Source organism: Ochlerotatus camptorhynchus, unplaced genomic scaffold, assembly GCF_037179485.1.
Source record: "Ochlerotatus camptorhynchus isolate MF236.1 unplaced genomic scaffold, CSIRO-AGI_Acam_v1.1 ptg000141l, whole genome shotgun sequence".
In the NCBI taxonomy this organism is placed as follows: domain Eukaryota; kingdom Metazoa; phylum Arthropoda; class Insecta; order Diptera; family Culicidae; genus Ochlerotatus; species Ochlerotatus camptorhynchus.
In genome coordinates, this window is record NW_027040631.1 from 2939366 (window position 1) to 2962640 (window position 23275).

Consider the following 23275-nt stretch of genomic DNA (forward strand, 5'->3'; position numbering starts at 1 on the left):
TAAAAGCAGAATTGAGTCTATAGGCTAAAAAGTTTGACTTCAAGACTAATGGATCGATCATACTTACGTGTTCCCGAAGTTGTTCTTATACGTTCCTTCCAAAACTCTAGAACTGAAATCTTTGCACCTTACTGACTACCATAACCCCCAAGTAACCAAAAATTCCGCATACAACGATTAAAATCACTTCCAAGATCCGTAAAGTTCAAATAAATTTCCGACAGAACTTTCAAATTCCATAAAGTTCGCATAAATGCCCGACAGACCTATCAAGTTCCATAAAGTTCAAATAAAGTTCCGACAGAACTTTCAAGCCTCATTAAGCAATCCGCACAAGTCTTTATTAGTAACAAATTTTAATGTACGTAAATATTAGATGATCAGTGGCCCGAATAAATCATAATTCTTATACCCTGATGAATGTGGGCGTCTTAGTGGAGAGAGAGAAGGATTAGTATTTTCCATTTAATTCCACTACTTTATTTGCTTATCCTTGACAGATACGCGTATTTCGTGTACAATGTGCAGACTTCTCGAGTCGAGTATTAGTACAAGACACTGAAGAAGTCTGCACATTGTAGACGAAATACGCGTATCTGTCAAGGATAAGCAAATAAAGTAGTGGAATTAAATGGAAAATACTAATCCTTCTCTCTCTCATTATAATTCTTATATTTATGCAGTGCATCAACATTCTATCCAAACATAAAAAATAATTAAAAAGTAATTTTCTGGATTCGAACCCGTGTATTCGGGCATGCGGTCTACGAACGCTAACCACTGCGCCACAAATGAGTTGGAATACCATGCGGGCAAATACCAATTTAAAATTCATCAAGGTGTTGTGTTTCGTATTCAAGTCAGTCAGCTGGCACTGAAAACTCCAACAGTAGGCGGGACAACAGCTCACTTTAATACATCTCAGATGACGCAGCGGTTCGTGCTGGGGCTCTCAAGCAGGAAGACTGGGTTTAATTCTTCAAACAGCTCCAATTCCACTACTAATGCTGATAAATCAATACACATTAATACCTGCCTTAAGTAATAACTTTCATAAAAGTGCGAACTTAAACATAGAATTGGTGTAGAGGACAAAAACCTTTTTTAATTTATTTTCTAAAAGTTCCGTTCAAGTTCCGCTAGAAGCTGCTTAGAATGCTCTTCAATTATGATACCGGCACTTTCAAGTTCTTATAGCGACATAAAAATGAGGCTGCTTAGAATTCTAAAGACCATCATCAACCAAGCTGCTTAAGCCACAAATAGCCTTTTATCAGAACTTTTGGTTACTTGGGCCATTGCCATTCAAATTCTCAAACCATGAATTAAAAGGTTCTAACATAGTTTTCTTTCCGAAAATGTATGTAGAAAACAACAATTTTAAATAATAATAGTCAGTCTTCACGCAAACATGTATCATGTTGAGCTTGTGCACAGAAATTAAAGCGAATGTTCAGCTTGAACTTACGCACAATTTTGTACACATGTACAACTCATACAATTCACTCGGGTGTATCGATGTATTCAAGTGTATTCGCAGATGTTTGCACATCTAGATAGAGCTGGAAGCAGGGTGCTTGTGTAAACAATGACTTCTCTCGATGATTTCTTGAAAGCCATGGCTCTCCCTGGCAAATCGACATCACCATCGAGTAGGGGAAGACTTCCCCTACTCGATGGATATGTTGCTTTATGTAGGCGTGCCTTGAATTCCTAGAAATCATCGAGAGAACAAAGGCTGTTACGCCCTAATTCCAGCTCTATCTAGAAATGTGTACAATGCACATGGGCTTGTGCACGGAGCAAAATTATAAAATTATAAAATAACAATAAAACGCTGCAACCGGGACTTGAACCATGAACCTTGTGATCATTAGGCCTGCGTCTTCACCACTCATCTATTTTAAGGTGATTCGCTGTGACATCCTTATGCTCGTACCAACTTCGAAACTTTAAGTGCACAAATATCAGCGTCAACGACACGTGCAACATTTAAATTGTTACTCAACGTTTGCTGCACTGCAGCATACATGAAGTAGCAATTTCAAATGAAATGGGGCACTGATTTCCGAGATTTGTGTAATTGAAAATTCGAAGTGGAAGTGCATGTATAGCTTACGTGGTGGCCATTTGTGGACTCTACAAGGAATCACCTTAAAGCGCGGAGAATGATTAGGTTAAAGGCATATAAGTAGCGCTCATAGTACACTCAAAAAATTCCACACGTTTGATCGAAGTGTTTAAACACTTGAATTTTTAAATGCACAATCACATTTACTTTAAGTGTATTTCACCTTAGTTCAATCTGTTATACACGTTAATTTCTAGTGTTTCAAACTTTGAAAAGTTGAAAATATTTCACTATCTATTCAAGTGTATTGCACATTGAATCACACTACTGTTCAAAACAGATGGATTTAAAGTGTTTTGCATTTCAATACGATGTGAATTGCTTGCTAAGAAATCGAAAACAAGAGTTGTGACTTTATCCTATCAACCCGCCTCATATATGAGAACAACCGTGGCACAGTGAGATCGAACGAAGACTCCGACAGTAGCACACCCCAACAGTTCATGATCGAATCCCAAATCAGACCCATAGATATGTGAAAGCTCTCCTCTGAAATTTGTTTATATATTTGTCAATTCATTTTTAGAGTCGGTAAAGTAGAATTCGATAAAGTAGAATATTGTAGAATATTGAACTATGATGTGCAAAGCTATTGATATCAGCATATGAGGCACATAGAATCCAAGTGTGTCACAATTCAAATCCATAGTGTTCATAGCATAAGATTCACACATGAAATTGATGTGTTTCACAATAAGCGCAAAATTAAGTGTGAGACACATGATGATGACGTGTGCAATTTTTTGAGTGTAGGTAAAGTAACTAATTTGTCTGGCTTAAGACGTTTTGCATATGAGCACAAGCGCATGTTCATTATACCTACTTGAGTTCAAACTTGTGTACAAATGTGTTTGAACATATTGGCACATAGCAAGCGGAGAACAAGTCACTGCAAAACATTCCTTCACGGTACAAGACTGGTAATGGTTCTCAACAACCCATTATTTGTAAGGTTCATTTCCAAAAAACTATAACACATAAGGTTAAAACTTTATCACACAAACGTTCATGTAAAGTTTCATTACCATTTTATGTCGTTGTCGTTTTTACTACACCACACCGGTGTAGCATAAGCAGCAATAAGCGCGAGTCATTGACAGCTCATCATCATTTGTTTGTAAACAAAGGTGCAACCGATAGCTACACCTTGAATTTTTTCGGTGTTCGGTGGTGTAGCACCGGTGTACTTACACCGCAAAAACGAAAACGACATTAGTTAAAGTTTAGCAGGGATTATAAACAATTTATAACCATTTGTGGTTAGGTCAAGCAATGGTTCACATTTATGCGGCTTTCCAGTCGATGGTGTGTTATAATGCAATAATTCTTCTTTACCCAACTATTGGTCATCTCAGAGAGAAAGCAGTAGGGTGGTTGTTGCGTGCTGTATCATCAGCAGCATTGTTGACGACTACTCCCGCCTTGAGTTGTTACACGGCGAATGAGAACGGCTCAAATGTGAGTTTAGTTCACTCATAATCGCCAAAAGTGCAGAAACTCAGCGATGAGTAAATTTGCCTCATGTTTTCCCAGGTTTTTCCAGGGAAAAATTCCCGAATTCGAGAGAAGTAAAGATTGGATTCACTCAGTCTATTTGTACTAACCCGGGACTGAATAAAATTTTCGTCAATTTCCTCATTTTCCGGCAGATTTTTTAGGTTTTCCACAGAAAACCATGAGACAAATTTTACTCATCGCTGAGTTCCTGCACTTTTGGCGATTATGAGTGAACTAAACTCAAATTTGGGTCGTTCTCATTCGCCGTGTAACAACTCAAGGCGGGAGTAGTCGTCAACAATGCTGCTGATGATACAGCACGCAACAACCACCCTACTGCTTTCTCTCTGAGATGACCAATAGTTGGGTAAAGAAGAATTGCATTATAACACATGCCTCAGAACATCCCGGCGGCGCCGACTGGGATTGATTCCAGGTAAGTCCTCTAGTTAAAGTATGGACGACTGTCAACACAAAACTGAAAAAAGCTGTTCCAATTGAGCACAGCGGGAACATCAAAAACGCTGCCAAAATTTCACTGAATCAAGCTAAGAGTGTATAGAATCACAGTAGGCATTCGTGGTCAGGAAGCTCATTTGTTTACATCATGGCTTTACCGGAGCAAGCATGTCGCGATTCGATCCTGCACGCTAGAAACGAAAATCCCGGTCTATCCTCTCGAGAGTTAGCACTACTCAAATTGCACCAATACGGTGGATCAGCGAAAATTGCGTGACAGTGGTTCCCAAGGAGATGAATCCGACCAATACTCCGGAACTAAGGCCAATTGGAGGAATACTGGTCAATTAATTAATTTATCTTTATTAGGGAGGCTTTCAGCCTGGGGCTGGTTCGCCTCCAACGAATACTGGTCAATTGTGATGCACATACTGAAGAAAAAGGATGGAACTGCTATTCACCTGAAGGATTTCAAGCGGAAATGGAATTTGGCAGCCAAACAAGTGGGAACAGGGCTCGCGCAAAACATGATCGGCCGTGTACGAAGAAAAGTTATGGCAATAAGGAAGACTGAACCATTGGTCTTACAATAAAACGCAATTTTAAACCGTAACAAGATTTTCGTGTACGGATTTTTTCGTGTTCAACCTTTATGAGCTTGAAGGATACAAACGAGAGCTCATGTAGATCCTTTTCTCTAGGCACCAATTTCATACATTTCATAGTGGAGTGTCCAACTCGAAGAAAATGGCGTTTCAATGCGTTAGGACGGAATTGAAACTCGTAGGACTAATCAAGAAGCAGTATTAGATTTTGAACAATATCTCAACAATTTGTGACTCTTTATCAAATCCAACGGTACGTATGCAAAGGTGAATAAATTTAGAAGTCATCTTTGACAGAAATATTCAATTTTTTGTTCAAACCCGTTCAAAAAAGAGAGGTAAAGCGGGTATTGTGTTTAGTAGGACGGAAATTACATCAAAAACCTTATAATGGCGACGAGGATTTATTTTGCTGCGGCCGATTTGCTAGTAAACGAGTGGTTGCGGAAGTGCATATTAATTGCTGTGTATTGATTTAAATTGTTTCCAATAAATTTAATTTATCTTTGGTTGTCACATATTCGTTGATTTCCATTGTAAAGAAAGGAAAATTCCAACGTTGCGTAAATTTTACCTGTTCAATTCGATTGATCGTTTGGTAATTTTCACTCAATGGAAGCTTCATCAGGAATACTCAAAATTGAGTTTTCTTTGCGTCTCCATTGATTTATAGCGACTGTAACATGGTCACATTGGCTCTTATTACCGATGTCACTTCACGGTGAAGTGACAACTTGTTACGCACAGTGAATTGATTCCCATTTGATTTACACGCAAATCACTTCACCGTGAGTGACTGGTGGTCACTTCCCTTCGTTTTAACCGTGAAGTGATACTCGTACTCGGTCCTAGCCCCACTAAAGCCACGTGTTGAGTGAACGGAACTCAATGTTGGGTACATTTTTCTTACCGTGATCGGTTTGTTCGATTTCAAATGGAGTGAAGTTAGGGTTGTTGTTGATCGTCCGTCTTTCGAGAAATTGTTTGTCAAAATTGATTCCTGGTTTGCCTGAAATAAGTCTGATACAAGGTCTGGTAGAATAGCAGATTTATTTGAAAATTTTCCATCTGTCAAATTTAAGTTAAAATTCGCCAAATGGACAGCAACCTTGACCGCAGCCTCAATGTAGGGGGGTTGACAGCTGTAGTATACTCCTAGTCCCACCTTCGAATGGCATTTACTAGATAAGATGAAGTTGCGACATAATGAAACAAATAAGCTCTGCAAACAACGCACGCAACAATTTTATGAATATGTTATTGGAAAAAAATGCAAGGATTAAAAAGGAGGACATTTTTGGGCAAAAAAGATGACGTAGAAAAAATATTGAAAAAGGAGGACATTAGGATACCATATGGTAACCCTAAGTGAAGTAGATTGATTTGAGTGGTTCTCCACTGGAAGCCGGAACTTGTTGATTTTTGTTATATGTTTCAATAAGTTATGTTATTAGGTTTATTGCAAGCCCCGTGGGTAGATCACCTTTTCATGACACATTACGGGATGTAAGATCTACCACCGATTCCTAGTCATGACTAGGGGAACTATTATCAAACTAGGGAAATCGGATTTTTCAGTAATCAAAGGAATACAGTCCTTTTTTTCTTTTTATGCCTTGTTAATAGTGATAAGTCCTCGGGTTGCCTGGACCGAGGATGATCTTGAAACAAGGAAAAAATTAGTTAGTCTTCATCTACACTGCACGAAAACATCCGCAATACTTCGAATGATTATTGCTAAACCAACAATTAAAATAGGCGGAACAACCAAACTTCTAGGGTGCTTCATTCTGAAAAAAGTGATGAATTTCTGATCGGCCACCCTCCAGTTCGATTCATAGCCCCAAAATATGAACCTGTGCAAAAATTGGTAAAGATTGATGAAGGTTTAGAGGTCGCGCCAATGATTTGAAATTTGTATGGGAATTACTATGGAAGAATTTAAAAAATCGCTTATATCGCTATAACTTTGCTTCTACTTGTCCAAATGTCGAAAAAATTTAGTATGTTATTGCTATGGCAATAAACAAAAAGCCTACAGTTGCTACGCTCAGTTTTGCAGCGTATCAAGAATTATAAAAATGTGAAAAAATGGCAAAATAGGGTAAATTGACAGATGAATATGTACAAGGCAACAACGCCAATTTCATCGCAACAACAACAGGCTTGTTGATCATTGTCATGAAAACCACATATTTTTTTTTTTCAACGTTTGGACAACTACAACCAAAGTTAGAGCAATGTAAACGAAAATCAATAATTTCCCATACTAATTCACCAAAATCTCCATACAAAATCCAAATCATTGGCGCGACCTCTAAACCTTCATCAATCTTTACCATTTTTTGCACAGGTTCATATTTTGGGGCTATGAATCGAACTGGAGGGTGGCCTATCAAAAATTCATCACTTTTTTCAAAATGAAACACCCTAATAAACAATGGCTTTAAACGCAAGTTTCTTGAAAACCAAGTTACATTCACGCAATCTAACACCAGCATCTGAAAGAGCAAACTTCCTTTATCGAATGACATTTTTAGTTTGCGTGGGTGTGTTTTGATTCTCGAGAAATTTGCGTTTAAAGCCATTGTTTTCGTTTGGTTGTTCCGCCTATTTCAATTGTTGGTCTAGATTATATTGCTCGAGCCCTTTAACAATGTGCTGTCGTATTTCGGATGATTTCCTTATGGTTGAATTCGTCATCAACTTATGAGCATCCATATGACTGTCCTCCAAATAAAGGATGATATTTAATTGAAAATTTCTCTGTAAAACATACAGTTATCAGAGGACAAAAATTTAAGGTTAGGATGTCTTGCAATTGCTTCAGATTAGCATATTAATTTGATTGTTTACATTTCCATATTGAATAGCCATGAGCAGCCATTCATCATGGATCAAAATCATCAGAATAGCTAGACTTAGACGGTTTATGATAGGTGTTCAAATTCAGTCGAATAAAATGTGCCAAAAATTTAGCTCGTGAACCAAATTAGGTTCCAGTTTTAAATTACTTTTTTCATAACAGTCGCAGTCGGTACTTTTTCTTCGACTCCAAGACTCCGGCTACCCAACAAACAATTGAGAGCTCTTATAAAACACCTGAGTTGATCAAACGTTTAATAATAGCTTCCAGAGTTGTACAAGAATGTAGTTGTATTGCCATTTGGTTAAAAGCTTCAAAAACTGCTTGGAGCACTCTTAAATGATTGTTTACGTTCGGTTAAACTGTTTGACAGGAGCCATATAGGATGTAGAATAAACGCATCAAAACAAACCATTGGGAGCTCTTATAAAACACCTGAGTTGGTCAAACATTGAATAATAGCTTCCAGAGTTGTACAAGAATGTAGTTGTATTGCCATTTGGTTAAAAGCTTCAAAAACTGCTTGGAGCACTCTTAAATGATTGTTTACGTCCGACCAACCACAATTTTGTTGCTAAAAATAGCACAAGTGATAGGCATGTTTATATAACCATAAGGCAATGATTATTCGACTGCAAGAGAAGTTACTCAAGATGAGCTTGATATACTTCTCTCATATGATCAAAATATGTATTCAAGAATAGAGCAGATGGAAACAGAAGCGGCTGGCAATCCGGGATCATGAGTTCGAATCTTGCTTCGAGAAACCTTTGGTGGAGTAGAGGTAAATTATATATAGGTGTTATTAATAAATGCAAACATTAATTTAAGACATATATCATATAATCAACGATAACATTTCTAGATAAATTCTCTCAATTAATGATTAGAGAGATTAATTGAAAGAATATCAATCAAAGATTAAACAGATGCTTGTTACTACTTCCTCCATGATCACAGAATGTGAATTATGGCATAATTACATATTTTTTCAATGTGCACAAATAAATTAAATTAATAAAAACTGTACAAGCAATTATTTTGGCGTACCACGACAATTGTTAAACTAATTTTAATCTGTGAATATTGTGAGTACTTACACAACGGTTATTAAGGAGTCATTAAAAAGTGCTATAAACGCTTTTCACCGCTTGCTGTACAATGATTATTTAGGAGTCATAAAAGAGTGTAACAAACGCCTCTCAGGTTCAATCTCTAATACATTTCGAAGCAGCTGTTAGGAGGTGTCTACAAACGTTGTATTAGAGCTTTCACCAAAACAATAAAGCTTGAGTTTAAATATGTATCTATAAACGTTGTATAAAAGTTGCTTCTATCCGGTTGTTAAGGAGTCATTGAAAAGTGCTATAAACGCTTTTCACCGCTTGCTGTACAATGATTATTTAGGAGTCATAAAAGAGTGCAACAAACGCCTCTCAGGTTTACTCTCTACTAAATTTCAAAGCAGCTGTCAAGAAGTGTCTACAAACGTTGTATAAGAGCTTTCACCAAAATAATAAAGCTTGAGTTTAAATATGTATCTATAAACGTTGTATAGAAGTTGCTTCTACTCCTATACCGCGTATACATATAATGCTGTAGTTGAACAGGTTCTCCAAACCAGTGTAAACAAGAGTTTTACAGAAGTTGTAATAAACAAATTGTACAGTTATTATTCAGCATGCAGTTGAATAAAATCACAATGGAAGCGTTTCTTCAACAAGAAATTGATTTTGGATAAACGTTTTACTGAATACGTTAGACAACACCTTTGTGTTGCAGTTGTATAGGTTCTCCAAACCAGTGTAAACAAGGGTTTTATAAAAGTTGTGGTTAACACATTGTGCAATTATTATTCAACTTGCAGCTGAACAAAATCAAAACGAAAGCGTTTCTTCAACTGGAAATTGTTACTTGGGTACACAGCCCTGGTTTAAACATGTTGTTCTTCTTAGTACAGTCAACTTTCGCTCGTTGGGTTAAATTCATAGCCTACTTAGTGAAAGGTTTCCGTTAGTTGGACTGAGCTGCCAAGCTTAAAATTGTCTGAGGGATACACCGATTGATTATTATCATCAGCAACTATACAAATTGTTCATCCATGAGCCCCTCGAAAAATAATCAGCACTGTCAGAAATGACGTTTGACTTCGATTTAGGTGGGCTACAGCCCAACTAAACCGTAGCCCACTTAAAGCTTGCCCAATGAGCAAAATTCAACTGCAGCTCAGCTTAATTTGGTCTAGCTATTATTTAGTAAAATAGGTGATTTAAATAAGTTGAACCATATAATTTCAGAAGTTCAGTTAAATGTTATCAACATTAGTGGAAAGCAGGGTTGCTTCCACTCACTTGCTATAAAAAAACATGTTGTTGGGCCTTATTACGGGTGTCACTACACGGTGATAATGAAGTGATACCAACAATCAATACGAAACTAACAATTTTAAATTGGCTCACTACTTGACTAGCCTATTGGTCCCAAGCAAATCGATTAACGGACCCCATTCTTGTCAAAATTCTAGTACTACACAATGTTTGTTTTGATTCGCTATGAAAGTTTGACAGATAAAATGAGGGGTTATTGGATTTTCCTATGTTTCGAGGGGTGAATCGACTAGCTTGGGACCGAAGATAGTACCAGAGCTGAGCCAAAAAGTAGAGCTCGTTTGTTCGGGACCTACTAGTCTTAGAGTTACCTCTATGGTGATACTCAGAATAAGAGCCGTGATTGCCGTACAAATCAAATGGGAATCACTTCACCGTGACTACAAGTGACAAGTTTTCACCGTGAAGTGACATCCGTAATAAGCCCCTTCAGGAATTATGAAATCATTAGATGTTATACTAATATGTTGTACTTGTATGTTACAAGAAAAGGTTCTAAAGTATGTGTTTGACACAAACAACTTGTCAATGTCGCGTTCAGAGCCTCACATTCAGCGATTTTATGATTCGAGTAGTAAAATCGCTGATTGTGAACATTGACAGGTTGTATGTGCCAAACACATACGTTTCAACCTCTTCTTGTAAATTACAAGTTATAATTATCATTATAACATCTAATGAATTCATAATTCCGAAAAACATTTTTTTATAGCCAGTGAGTGGAAGCAACCCTGGTGAAAAATACCAAGTGCGTCTAACTTGGTAGGTTCTAAATAGAAATAAATTGAAGACTTTAGCGAACATTCTGACATGTTATCTTTTACTGCAGCTGATATTTTCGCGAAGTTTTGATTATTTAAGCTCAAATGTCAAGTCCAAGTATTCTTTTTTTAAAACACGAAAATTCATCACATTAAGCAACATTCCAGACTGAAACGTATTAGATAAATTAACACAAATTCCCAATTGAAAACAAAACGCACCCCTCGCCAAAAGATTAAAAAAAAACTGCAAGTAACGATATCCAAGGCATCTATGAAAAAAGCTGTATCCCACACCATCCCTAGGATGCGCGAGGGGTGGGGGGTGGTAAAATCCCCTCCCGAAGAAGCACGAGGGAATGCGAACGCAAATGAATGGGAAAATTTAATGCGAGCGAAAATGAAGAAAAGTAATGCTTCGGGGAAGCGAAGCGAATTAAAAAAAAAAACTCCGAGGGGTGGCCAACACCCTTACCCGGTTGTTGTGTAGGTGTCAGCCAGGATCGTTCTACACGCACAAGGAAAGCAGTCTGGAAGGAAGCAATGTTGCAGAATATATAATGAGTTATAAATGTTTCCCTCTCTCGAGGGGGTTGCGATATTTTTTTTTTTTTTTGCATCGTTTTTGTGCAAAAGCAGCCATTTTTTTAAAGTAGAATTTGTGGTGGTATGCATAAAGTTTTTGTTTTTTTTGCTTGTTACATTTGGGAGAAAACACATTTTTCATAGCAGCCAGCGAATGTATGTAGAATATAGTAATATAATAGTAGATATGTAATATAAATGAAACACAATGTTTTGAGTGGTTTTCGAGAAACGAACTTTATTAAGCAGCAGCCGTGTCTTGTCGAATGAAAGAATTCTTTATTAAGCTCGCATTTGCTGAAATTTGGTAGGAATGGTTAATTATAATCAAATTATGTACTAGGAAACTCGAACGACCCCTAACCGCACAGTCTAATTACAATTTGAAGAGTCACATCAACGGACGAACGGACCAACAAATCAAACCATCCACGCTAAATCGTCACGGTACAGAGCGAGGGAGAGAGGAAGAGAGAAGGAGGAAGGCAAAATATGAAACGTAATTAAACTGAACATTAATAACAGCGGGAGGAACGTCGCGGCAGGGTGAACCAAACAGCGAAGAAGGGCGAAGCAAAAAAGTATAACTGAAAATAATCTCCAACAACACAAAGAAAATGTTTTAATTGAACGCGCCCTATTATAATTTGCTGTGCGCGCACACTTGGGGTCTCTCTCTCTCACTTCAACCTCTCAACATCACTCGAATCATGCACACACACACATACAGACAGATACACCGTCGCTCATTCTCACTTGCTTTGAATATACATATCAACTTGTTGTTGTTGGTGTTGTTGTTGTCGTTGCTCCGCGCGCGCATTCACCCCCATATTCCTCTCCTAGCATCATCAAAGTAGCCCATGAAGTTTTAAATCACAGTTGGCGAACTACAATGACACATTCATTCCGATGGGTGGCTATCGCTGTCAGACAGAGCGCGGTTGGTGTGCGGCTTTAGGGTGGTTGTGCGGCTCTTGAATGGAATGGTGGATGATCAGAAATTAAGATTACTTTTTCGAAGGGACGTATCAGCTAGAGTCGGTGTATAATGAGTCACGCCAAGAGAAAAACAGTTGAACTCGCATCACGGTTTTCGAAAGATTCCAATTCTTTTCACTTGGCAACAGAGGACTTCTACAACAACTTCAAATGACTTCTAGCGAGAGAAAAAATACTGCGGCTGTAGTAAATCATTTTATCAGTGATTTTGTCAAATTATCTTAACAAAAATAGTCGAATTTCTCATTACTAATCATTACCGAGTGTATCCCATGACAATTTAACGCTCACTGCGTGTTTATGCTCATTTCTTCGATTATATTTTATATTTTATTGCAATACCTTTCGTGAACCTTTCATAGCATCGTAATGTTTATTTACTTTGCACGATAGGTAGCCGCTTTGACAGTTCAATAGGTAGACTTGGCTTCACTCTTGGCGTGACTCATTATACACCGACTCTAGTATCAGCTTTTGTAAACAATGCGTTTGATCGTTGGTTTGACGTAACTGGTAGTTCGCCCACGCATGCTAACGCTACCGTCAGATAGGTGAGATTTTCCCATAGCTGATAGTGGGTTACGCCAAACCGACGATCAAATGCATTGTTTACAAAAGCTGACACGTCCCTACGAAAAAGTAATCGAGAAATGAGTTTTTTGTTTGTCACTAGGAGCTAAACATCTGTTTTTCGTCACACTTTTAAGCTGTTGACATTTGTTGAAGTAGCCGATTAAAATCAACTTTGAGGTTTAATATCTGCTTTGGATTTAATTGTGTTTCATGAATTTTGTTTGTGTCACATATAATTCACATTGTAAGGTCTCAACACAAATATGGAGAGTTGATTGAAATTATTTCAATTCATTGAAATTAATCTAGAGTACTTTTACTTTATTAAATAATTTACTTTTCAATTTTCCCACGAAAGGTTTTCTCGATTTTTAACTAAATTTGACCCAGTTGAAGACAGACGCATAATTCCAGTTGGAACGTAAAACGCTGTCCAGACTGGAGAGTTATAACATGTTATAACGGTTGTCAAATAATTGCAACTCAGAAACCACCATCAAGATAGCGCTATAACATGTTATAACTCTGTAGTCTGAACGTACTATAACAATACAATTCGGAATTTGTTGCATTCAACTGAACATTTTTTCCAAAGACAGCATCCTTCTATGTCAAGTTAAAGCAAGCAATCAGAAATCAAATGGTACATAAGCGCCGAAAGATATGAGAATTCTGATCTGAGCTGTCCAATATACAATTTGTCTTATCCATCTGCATAATTTTACTAAAGACAGCAACCGCCTATCTAGTTGAAACACTGAAAACAAAACTAACTTAGAAGGTGAGTCACTTTTACTCATTCGTATAAAGAAATTTCAAAAAGCGTTGGTCACTCAGCGTATAAGTGACGTAAGCTTTTAGAAACTTCTCCATACGAAAGGTAAACGTGACTAGCTATCTGAATTATCCAAGGTAGTAAGTAAGTAGTCAGAAAAATGATGGCCTCGTCTGGACATGTTCTGCGTACCCCAGAAGAAGTGGTCAGATCCTTCTTGAACCCTCATGCGACACATAAAATTACATGAGAATTAAAAAATATGACCATTTTTGTCCATCTTAAGTACTGAAGACCATGGTGGCCAGATCGGGACATGTTCCGGATACCCCCGAAGAAATGGAACTTGAACCTACAACCTCATGTGACTCATCAAACTACATGAGAATTCAAAAATAAGAACATTGCTGGCCATATTAAGTACTGATGACCACGCATGCCAGACAAGTTCCGGGTGCTCCCAGGGAGGTTCATAAATTTCCCGAAATTTTCCTGAGGCCAATGGAACTTCTCTGGAGTTCTCGTGAATTCCCTGAAATTCTCCTCAGAACTACTCTGAAGGTCTCCACAGAACTACTTTGAACTTCTCCTCAAAACTACTCGGAAGTTCTCCTCAGAACTAAGTTCTCATCAGAACTAAGTTCTCGTCAGAACTACTTTGAAGTTCTCCTAAAACTACTCTAGGTCTTCGATGAAGTATTCAACATTTTCCTGAAATGTACGAAGTTTTCTGAATATTCTCTTGAAGATCTTTGAACTTTCCCGATATTCTGGACTTCTCTAAAGATATCGTTGCTCCCCAAAATCTTTAGACTTCTCAATAAATTAGAGTTCTCTAAACTTACCTAAAATTCATGGAACTTTCCTTAAGCAATCAAAGTTTTCCTAATATTCATAATTCTTCTGCGAAGCTCTAATAAAAAATACCATAGACGCATCATAACCAAAATGATAGAACTGGAACACGCTGTTAAGCAAAATGACCACTGTTCATGGTACTTCTTCAAAGTGCTTCCAAATTTTTTAGGTTAATGCAAATTCAGAAACGATCACTGAACTTTGGAGAATTTCAAAGCCCCTTGGATATTTTTTCAAGATTGATCAATTATTCAGAAGACCTTCTACCGATCAACTATTCAATCAGATAATCCCTCACATATTACTTCACTATGTCAGCTGAATCAGAGATTATTCAAATAACCGTATGACTTCATGACGATTAGCTAGTTTGAAGATCTCCAACTGATTGGAAGTGCAAGAAACGACTCTGCTTATCAACAAAACCATACGAAAATCATGACAATTTCCGATAAACGTGTACTTGTCAAAGATACCACACAGCTCCATGAGTAAAAGTATGTAAAAAGCTATTAATACAAGCGGTCTGATTATGTGCTGTATTACGGTGTTTTACGTGTTTTTCTCAATCCGAAATCGTACAACATGCAGCGGAAGACGGAAAATAAATTGATGAATCTACACGAAACTGCACCAGTGCATGCAACACCTAGGTTTGAAATCCAAATCCACAAAAGTGATGATGTACTAAAAAATATTCCATACGATTTGACAGGTAGCAAAACGTCATTATCATTTTAACATCAGTTTTATCTGCTGGACGACCGTAACGTAGATTTATCAAAAGCGCGCTTGCATTGTGGGTAGGAATGCGGCAAAGTGGCAGCGGTACAGCGGTTAGCGCAATTTTAGTACATTGCGCGTTTGTCACTGTATCGCTATGTCACTGCCATTGTGTTCAGCCCTTTAGCGAGATTTTTAGCTTGTGAGCTAGTTCATCTCCTAGATGTAGCTCAATGAGTAGATAAATAACATTGAGTGGTACCGGCTCGTCTCTCTGCTCTCTCGGTAGTCATAGCGAGCGAGCAAATGATTGGTTAGTTACGGCTTTAAACTTTGATCAATTTTCAATAGTTAACCAATGATAAACAACTGCCATATTTATACCAAATAAATTTTACATTCAATCTGAATAAAATTGTGTAATTGAAATTGAAATTCATTTATAAATTACCATGTTATGAGCGTTCAAAACCTAACACTATTTCGTCACACTTTTATTTTGATTTGCAGCCCAGTATAGTCCACAAAGACGTAGTCCTACGTCAAAATCACATGTATTACTTATTGGCTTAAGAAAATCTTTTTGTTCACGAGCATGAATGGCTTAAACAACTCCAACAATAATTAAACCGAAACATTTTTAATTTAAGATCCGAATTTCAAATCAACTAAAGACACATTATAATAATCTGGGTTATATCCCTGCACTATTGATCAGCAATTAAAATTTAGCCGCAAAATAAAAAATGTTCAAACCAATCATCATTTTTCTAATACTCATTCAATCTTGATCAATAGATTGATACGAAGGGGAAGCATTGAATGAAGAAATATTGTCAGTTGCTTCTGAAATCCCGTGCTGGTAGACCATTTTTGCATTAGCATAATTCACGAGCCACATGTGAAAAGGGCATACATTGTGTGGCAAGTACAATCATTCTCGATGTCCAGGTAAGTCGAGAAATTGACCAACCCGATGAATTCCTAGACCGGACCGGGAATCGAACTCAGCCACCTCCAGTATGGTTTCGCTTTGTAGCTGCGCCTTTACCGACTGAGCTCAGGGAGGCCCCAACACTACTTCATACTGATTGTTATTTTCGTTACAGCGGCATAGCGACATAGCGGCACAGTGGCAAACGCGCAATGTACTAAAATCGCGCTAACCGCTGTACCGCTGCCGCGTTGCGGCATTCCTGCCCACAATGCATGCGCGCACAATCTAGTTATTTTTCCTCTTACACTGTACGTAAACAAACCACGTAAACGGGATTATTTGGATTGCAGTTTCGAGTTATTTGTTATTTGAATAATCTCTGATTCAGCTGACATAGTGAAGAAAAATCAGTAGAATGTCCTCTGAATAATTAATCAATCTGAAATCTTGTAAAAATATCCGAGGGGCTTTGAAATTCTCCGAAATTCGTCGCGGAATTTGCATTAACTTTAAAACATTTGGGAGCACTGTGAAGAAGTACCTTGAACCGTGGGGAAATATCGAGAGCTTCGGAGAAGAGTTATGAATATCAGGAAAACTGCGGAAGCTTAAGAAAAGTTCCGTGAATCTTAGGGAACTGCAGACAACTCTAATTTATTGAGAAGTTAAAAGAACTTCTGGGGGAGTGAAGATATCTTCAGGGAAGTCCCGACTAGCGAAAGTTTAAAAATCATCAAGAGAATATTCGGACAACTTCGTACATGTCAGGAAAATGTAGGAGAACTTCAGAGTAGTTCTAACGAGAACTTAGTTCTGAGGAGAATTGCAAAGTAGTTCTGATGAGAATTTCAAAATAAGTCTGAAGAGAGCATCAGAGTAGTTCTGAGGAGAACTTCAGAGTAGTTCTGAGGAGAACTTCAGAGAAATTCTGAGGAGAATTTCAGAGTTGTTCTGATGAGAACTTCAGAATATTTCTGTGGCGGGTTTCAGAGTAGTTCTGATGAGACCTTCACAGTAGTTCTGAGGAGAACTTCAGAGTAGTTCTGAAGAGAATTTCAGGGAAGTTCTGAGAACTCCAGAGAAGTTCCATTGGCCTCAAGGAAATTTCGGGAAATTTATGAAACTCCCCGGGAGCACCCGGAACATGTTTGGCCAGTGTGGTCTTGAGTACATAATATGTTCACTAATGTTCTTATTTTTGAATTCTCATATAGTTTGGTGTTTCACATGAGGATGTAGGTTCAAGTTTCACTTCTCCAGGGGTATCCGGAACATGTTCGGATCTGGCCAACGTGGTCTTCAGTACTTAATATGGCCACCAATGATCATATTTTGAATTATCATATAATTTGATGTGTCGCATGTAGGTGTTGGTTCAATAAGAATCTGACCAGTTCCCCGGGGGTACCCGAAATATGTCCGGTTGCATGGTTCTGATTACATACTACGACCTTGGATGATTATTTGGTTCACGTCTTGAAGATCTTGCCGCTATGCCGCTATCATTGTGTTCAGCCCTTAATGTAGGATGGTTGGGATTTCTACACTGCTCAATAAAACATGCGTTTTGTTATGTTGTGCGTAAAGGTTATTTTAGAAAGATTGTTTCTTGAGAGATGTTGGTTGAGTCAAAATAAGCTTTATTTTGAAGCTAGTAGACCAATGATCTATCCACTTAGAAGAGCACTGGAAGTATTAAATTTTCTACACATGCTCTAAAGTGGTTTGTCTCTTCTGCAAACTTGTAGATAATGCACATTTTCTCAACTTTGCTTAAGCCACCAATTTCATGTATCGTATTACATGAAGTGTTAATTATATATTTTTATTTAAACCACTTCAAAAATCGATTTTTGTTGGATTTTTTTAAAATTTGTTCTAGAAAGGTTATTATTATTAAAATTATTTAACTTTTATCAGAGACATAGGTCATTTTCATCAAAAATATATGGAAATGGGCAAAATCAGTACCCGAAGTTGGTGTCTTCAGCAAAGTTGCTAGAATTTGCATTATCCACAACTTTGTTGAAGATACTAATCACTTTTAAGCATTTTTAGAAAATTAATGTTTCCAGTGCCCTTCTAGGTGGTTAGGTTATTGTTTTACTAACGTCAGAAGAAAGCTTATGAAAATTCCACCAAATTCTCTGAAGAAACTACCTTTCTAAAATATCGTTTACACACCTCAATAAGAAAAAACCCCGTTTTTGGAATGTTCGAAAAATTAAATTTTGTGCCATCTATGCGGATGAGTTGCGAACTACCGAATAACGCCAATAGATAGTTTATAGGTTATAGCGAGAAACTTCTTCGGAGGTACCAAGCCTCGGAAATGCTTCGTTTAAGAGGTATTATGTTAGTCGTGCAAATTGACTTTCGGCCCACTGTGGCCTGTCTACACCCTAATAGAGTATTTGTTTTTTTATCCGGGTTGGAATCAGCTTCTACCTAATCTGACATTTGACAGAAGACAGGTAGACCTAATCTTTATACACGATCCAAGCTGGATTTGAATCAAAAATAAATTTTGTATAAAATTAGAAACATGCAGCATCTCAATTCTGTCGGTGGTAAGAGGGTGATTAAGTTGAATAGCAATTACACGAAAGACCCAGGGCTTATGAGTGAGGCCTTTGCTGATCAATTTGCCAAGGTGTCAGCAAACAGCAATCACAGTGATGAGTTCCTAAAGTCATTGGTTGAGGGGGAGTACCGCTACTCCCGTGACAGGCAGTGTAGTCTTGTTAAAGACACTATAACAGGGTGTTCGAACTTGAAGAGCTCAACTGGGCCCTGTGCCGCGGCATTGGTAAGGCGGTGGGCCCTGACGACATTGGGTATCCCATGCTTAGGAGATTACCTCTTGTCGGCCGATTGGCTCTTCTTGGCACAATGAACGAATTCTGGCTTTCTGGCCAGATACCGGACGAGTGGAAAGAAGGGTTGGTTATTCCCATTCCCAAACCTGGGAAGGATAGAACCCAAACGGATGGTTATCGACTGATAACCCTGCTGAGGATGGAACCTTTGCTATCCAATTACATAGGAGCATTTACCTTTAAGCAGCAGATGACGCGATTGTGCCTGTCTCCTATCGGTTGCGTGAGAAAATGGAAGAGTTGCTAGTCTCCTTGATATGTTTGCGATATTAGTTAATACGTCCGTCTACCGAATGGAATTTGTGGGATCAAATGCTCATTTTCATGTCTTGTTGATCACGTGTATCAGCTTCTGAGCATCTTTTCCATAAAAGCTAAAAAATAGCTGACTTATTCAGGAGTAATTTAACTGTAATATGGAAATATCGAGATGTGGAACAGGAGATGTAGGGCAGACCCAACACAGAAAAAAATGAATTTTATTAAAGATGTCATATCAGCTTGCATGAAATGTTGCTTACAAATCTCATAACTTTACACGATCTTGAATGTAAACTCGCTCTATTTATATGCATCATATTAATATAAATTTTCACAACTTTTTCAAACTGTTAAGGTTCTATTGAAGTAGCAAAAAAATACATCAATACGACAAATAAAAATCCAGCTAGTTGAGTAGGGTTGTTCACTAGGGTGGGTCATCTTTTCAACTCCCTGTGATCCCCTGCCCTTTTAATACGTATTGAGGTTCCCGACAACCGTTCAAAATTTGAACGAATTTGGTTATAATCTCGACTTGGGGAAGGATTTTAAATTTTCTAAGGGAAACGGTAGCATTGCAAGTTTTATCAAGGTTTTAAAGCGTTCTACAAGTCCAATTCATGATCTATAGAACCCTTATAAAACCAAAATTGTTACTTGGATAACGATCCTATTCCTTTGCTTACCAAAATGCCAAATATTACTCAAATATCTCTAAACCTCGGACTAAGATTGAGAATACTATACAAAACGACTTTGTCGAAGACTGCAAATCGGTTTGATCTTTGTACAAAAGTTACTTTCACTTTAGAACAAGTCTAGATAGAGCTGGTATTAGCATAGAGGTAACTCTAAGACTAGAAGGTCCCGAAGAAATGTGCTCAACTTTTTGGCTCAGCTCTGGTACTATCTTCGGTCCCAAGCTAAACGATTCACCCCTCGAAACATAGCAAAATCCAATAACCCCTCATTGTATCTGTCAAACTTTCATAGCGAATCAAAACAAACATTGTGTAGTACTAGAATTTTGACTAGAATAGGGTACGTTAAACGGTTTGCTTGGGACCAATAGGCTACTCAAGTAGTGAGCCAATTTAAAATCGTTAGTTTCGTATTGATTGTTGGTAATAGCATAGAGGTAACTCTAAGACCACTGGGTCCCGAAGAAAATCATTATTATTTTTGGCTCACTCAGTACCAGAACAACGGTCCCAAGCAGTCCCAAGCTATTTCACTCACCCCTGCATGTTCTGCATGAATCCACACACCCCTGATGTTATCTGTCAAACTTTCATAGCGAATCAAAACAAACATAGTGTAGTAATAGAATTTCAACTAGAATAGGGTACGTTAATCGATTTGCTTGGGACCAATAGGCTAGTCAAGTAGTGAGCCAATTTAAAATCGATAGTTTCGTATTGATTGTTGGTATTAGGGCGTAACAGCTTTTGTAAACAATGATTTCTCTCGATAATTTCTAGGAACTTAAGGCACTCCCACGTAAACCAACATAACCGTCGTGTAGGGTAAGTCTTCCCCTGCCCGATGATGATGTTGATATGCGTTGGCGAGCCTTAACTTTCTAGAAATTATCGAAAGAAGTAATTGTTTACAAAAGCCGTTACGCCCTAATTCCAGCTCTATCTGTGTTCCACACAGCTCATATATGTAACACGCCTGGCGGTATGCACGGAGCAATAGATCTAAATTGATATAATAACTTTTTTCTCAGAAGTCCAATCGATTTGCTGTCTTGGACAAAGTTGTTCTACATGGTATTTCCAATCTATTTCCGTGAAATTTGAGCAATATTTGAATTTTTGGCACTCAAATTAATATGTTCGTTGCGTTGCCCATATATTTTCCCATACAAAATTTAAAATTCTACCGCAAATCCAAATCATAATCAAATTCGTTCAAATTTGACACCGTTGTTACGGACCTCTACATACATCGGAAGAGCAGTGGGGAACAGGGGATTGTGATCCACCTTACAAACTTGACCCACCCTAGTGTTCACTCTCTTCGCGTATCAAAAACCGTATTAAAGTACTGTGTAACGAATCGAAGCAATTGAAGTCATATTGATCCTATGTTCTTTGTAGAACAAACGTCAAAGTTGAAAAATGCTCCGCATAGCATTGAATCTTAACGGTGTGTTCCAAATCATTTGTGGACTAATTTCACCAAATTCAGTATGGCAAGCCTTACGATTTCATCGTACTTTTGTTTATTTTGTCTAGTTTAAAACAATAAGAAATCACCCAGCCAACTTCTGACGTGATACATTTTTTTTCAATTCTCAAAAATAAACTAATCAATGCTTTTTCACAGGCATTGACCACCCTTACTAATTGGCAAACATATAAAGAAATCAAATCAATCAAGCACTTCATAACGGTTCCCACTAATGGTAATTTAATGCAAGCACAAATTTTGCAACGTACAAAATGCGTTCTACCACATTTAGTTTTTCGCAACATTATGTCACATTAACACGATATTTGCGTCCACCAAACGGTACCACTGTTGTTCGTCTCCATCTTGCTTACCCCCAGCAGATAATATTGACAATTTCAGCTTCATCGCCACAGCGCCACTTGTGACAAACATATAATTATACCATTTCAAGGTAAAATAACCACCACACATCAAAGTAGCCACCCGTGAACCACCCTAATTAGCAAGCGCACCGTCCGTGCCTCGTCGTCGCCTGCTTCGCTCCAGTCAGTGTCAGTTATTGGGTTGGGGAGCCCCTCTTGAAATCTCGGAAAAGAGCCCTAACCAACAACTACAGCAGCAGCAGCAGCAGCAGCGACCAACAGCAGCCTCGTTTTTTTTTTGTTCCTTTATCGTGGGACGAGACTCTTTTTATGATAATGAGGGAGCGAAAAAATCAAGATGACGACGGAAAGAAACACAAGAAAAAAAAAAGTCCGTCCACTCAAAAGGTGCAGCTGCCTTTCTGCACCAGGTTCTCTCGGTCTTCTGTTGTTTCACATGCACTTGATTTCACACGGATTGGAATCGAAAAGCACGCAAACTTACACATTCTAATTGGAACTTTGTTAAAGGGCAGCCGTGCTCGGGTCTTTTCTTCTCCCGTGAATAACTGTTCCGTCCGATCGCACTAATTTGTGATTTCATTCTGCAACCATTAGTCCGAAAAAAAAACCTGTCTCGCACGACACACGAATCACGAACACACCGAAATGGAAAAAAAAGTGTCATCCATTATCAAATGATGCTTTAATTGAATCTCGTTCGGCTTCCCTTCCAGGCAGCGGGCCACCCCCACAACCGCACACAGCTTGCTCTGTCTACTTGCTGCTACCAAGAGAAACTGAATCGAAAAAAAAAATCGCAAACACCACTCCACATTTTCCCTATCCGTACGCCTTCGTTTCGCACTCACACACACTCACAGTGGTGGTCCGCTCACGCACACTTCCGAATACTGCAGGCAGACACACTCGCGCAGTAAAATTTTTCAACAAGACGGACGACATTTCCAACAAAAAAAAAAAAAGACGATCCTCCAGCGATAAGTTGACCGGAGAAAAACGCCCCGATCCGGCCCAAATCGGGGGCGTTTCCGGTGGATTTTACCAAATTTCAGTAGCCCGCGGCTTGCACTACACACTACACACTAATTCTACTTAGCCAATAGCCAAAGTAATCCAGGACCATTCGAATTCTGCAGCGATAGCACGAATGAAGCTGTTGAGTTTGCTATTCTTAAGATTACATTGACTTTTTCGAGTGAGTGACGGGACAGTACCCTTAACAACACTCTACACTTACGGGGGAGAACTCGAACTCACTCGAATGGGCAGGGTGAGGGTGAAGTGTGCGTGAAATGTGCTCCCGCATAGTAGGCGCTGAGTTCGACTCTGTTGCAGTTGCTTCCAAGGCGACGACAACGACGGTGGTGGACTCTGGTGGAAATTTATAAAAGGAATAGACCGTTTTAATT

At 38.3% G+C, this 23275-nt stretch overlaps 1 protein-coding gene across 3 annotated transcripts in view; it reads right to left on the reverse strand.

The window, feature by feature from the left end:
- zfh2 (Zn finger homeodomain 2) overlaps positions 1–23070 on the reverse strand; it is a 70033-nt gene extending 46963 nt beyond the window's left edge. For 2 of the 3 annotated variants that reach the window (XM_065221301.1, XM_065221299.1), the window contains exon 1: positions 22987–23070. The gene's annotated coding sequence lies outside the window, so the exon portion shown is untranslated. Of the gene's footprint in view, positions 1–22347 lie in introns of all 3 variants that reach the window. The other variant, XM_065221300.1, reaches the window with a different exon arrangement.
- Between the last annotated feature and the right edge of the window lie 205 nt (positions 23071–23275).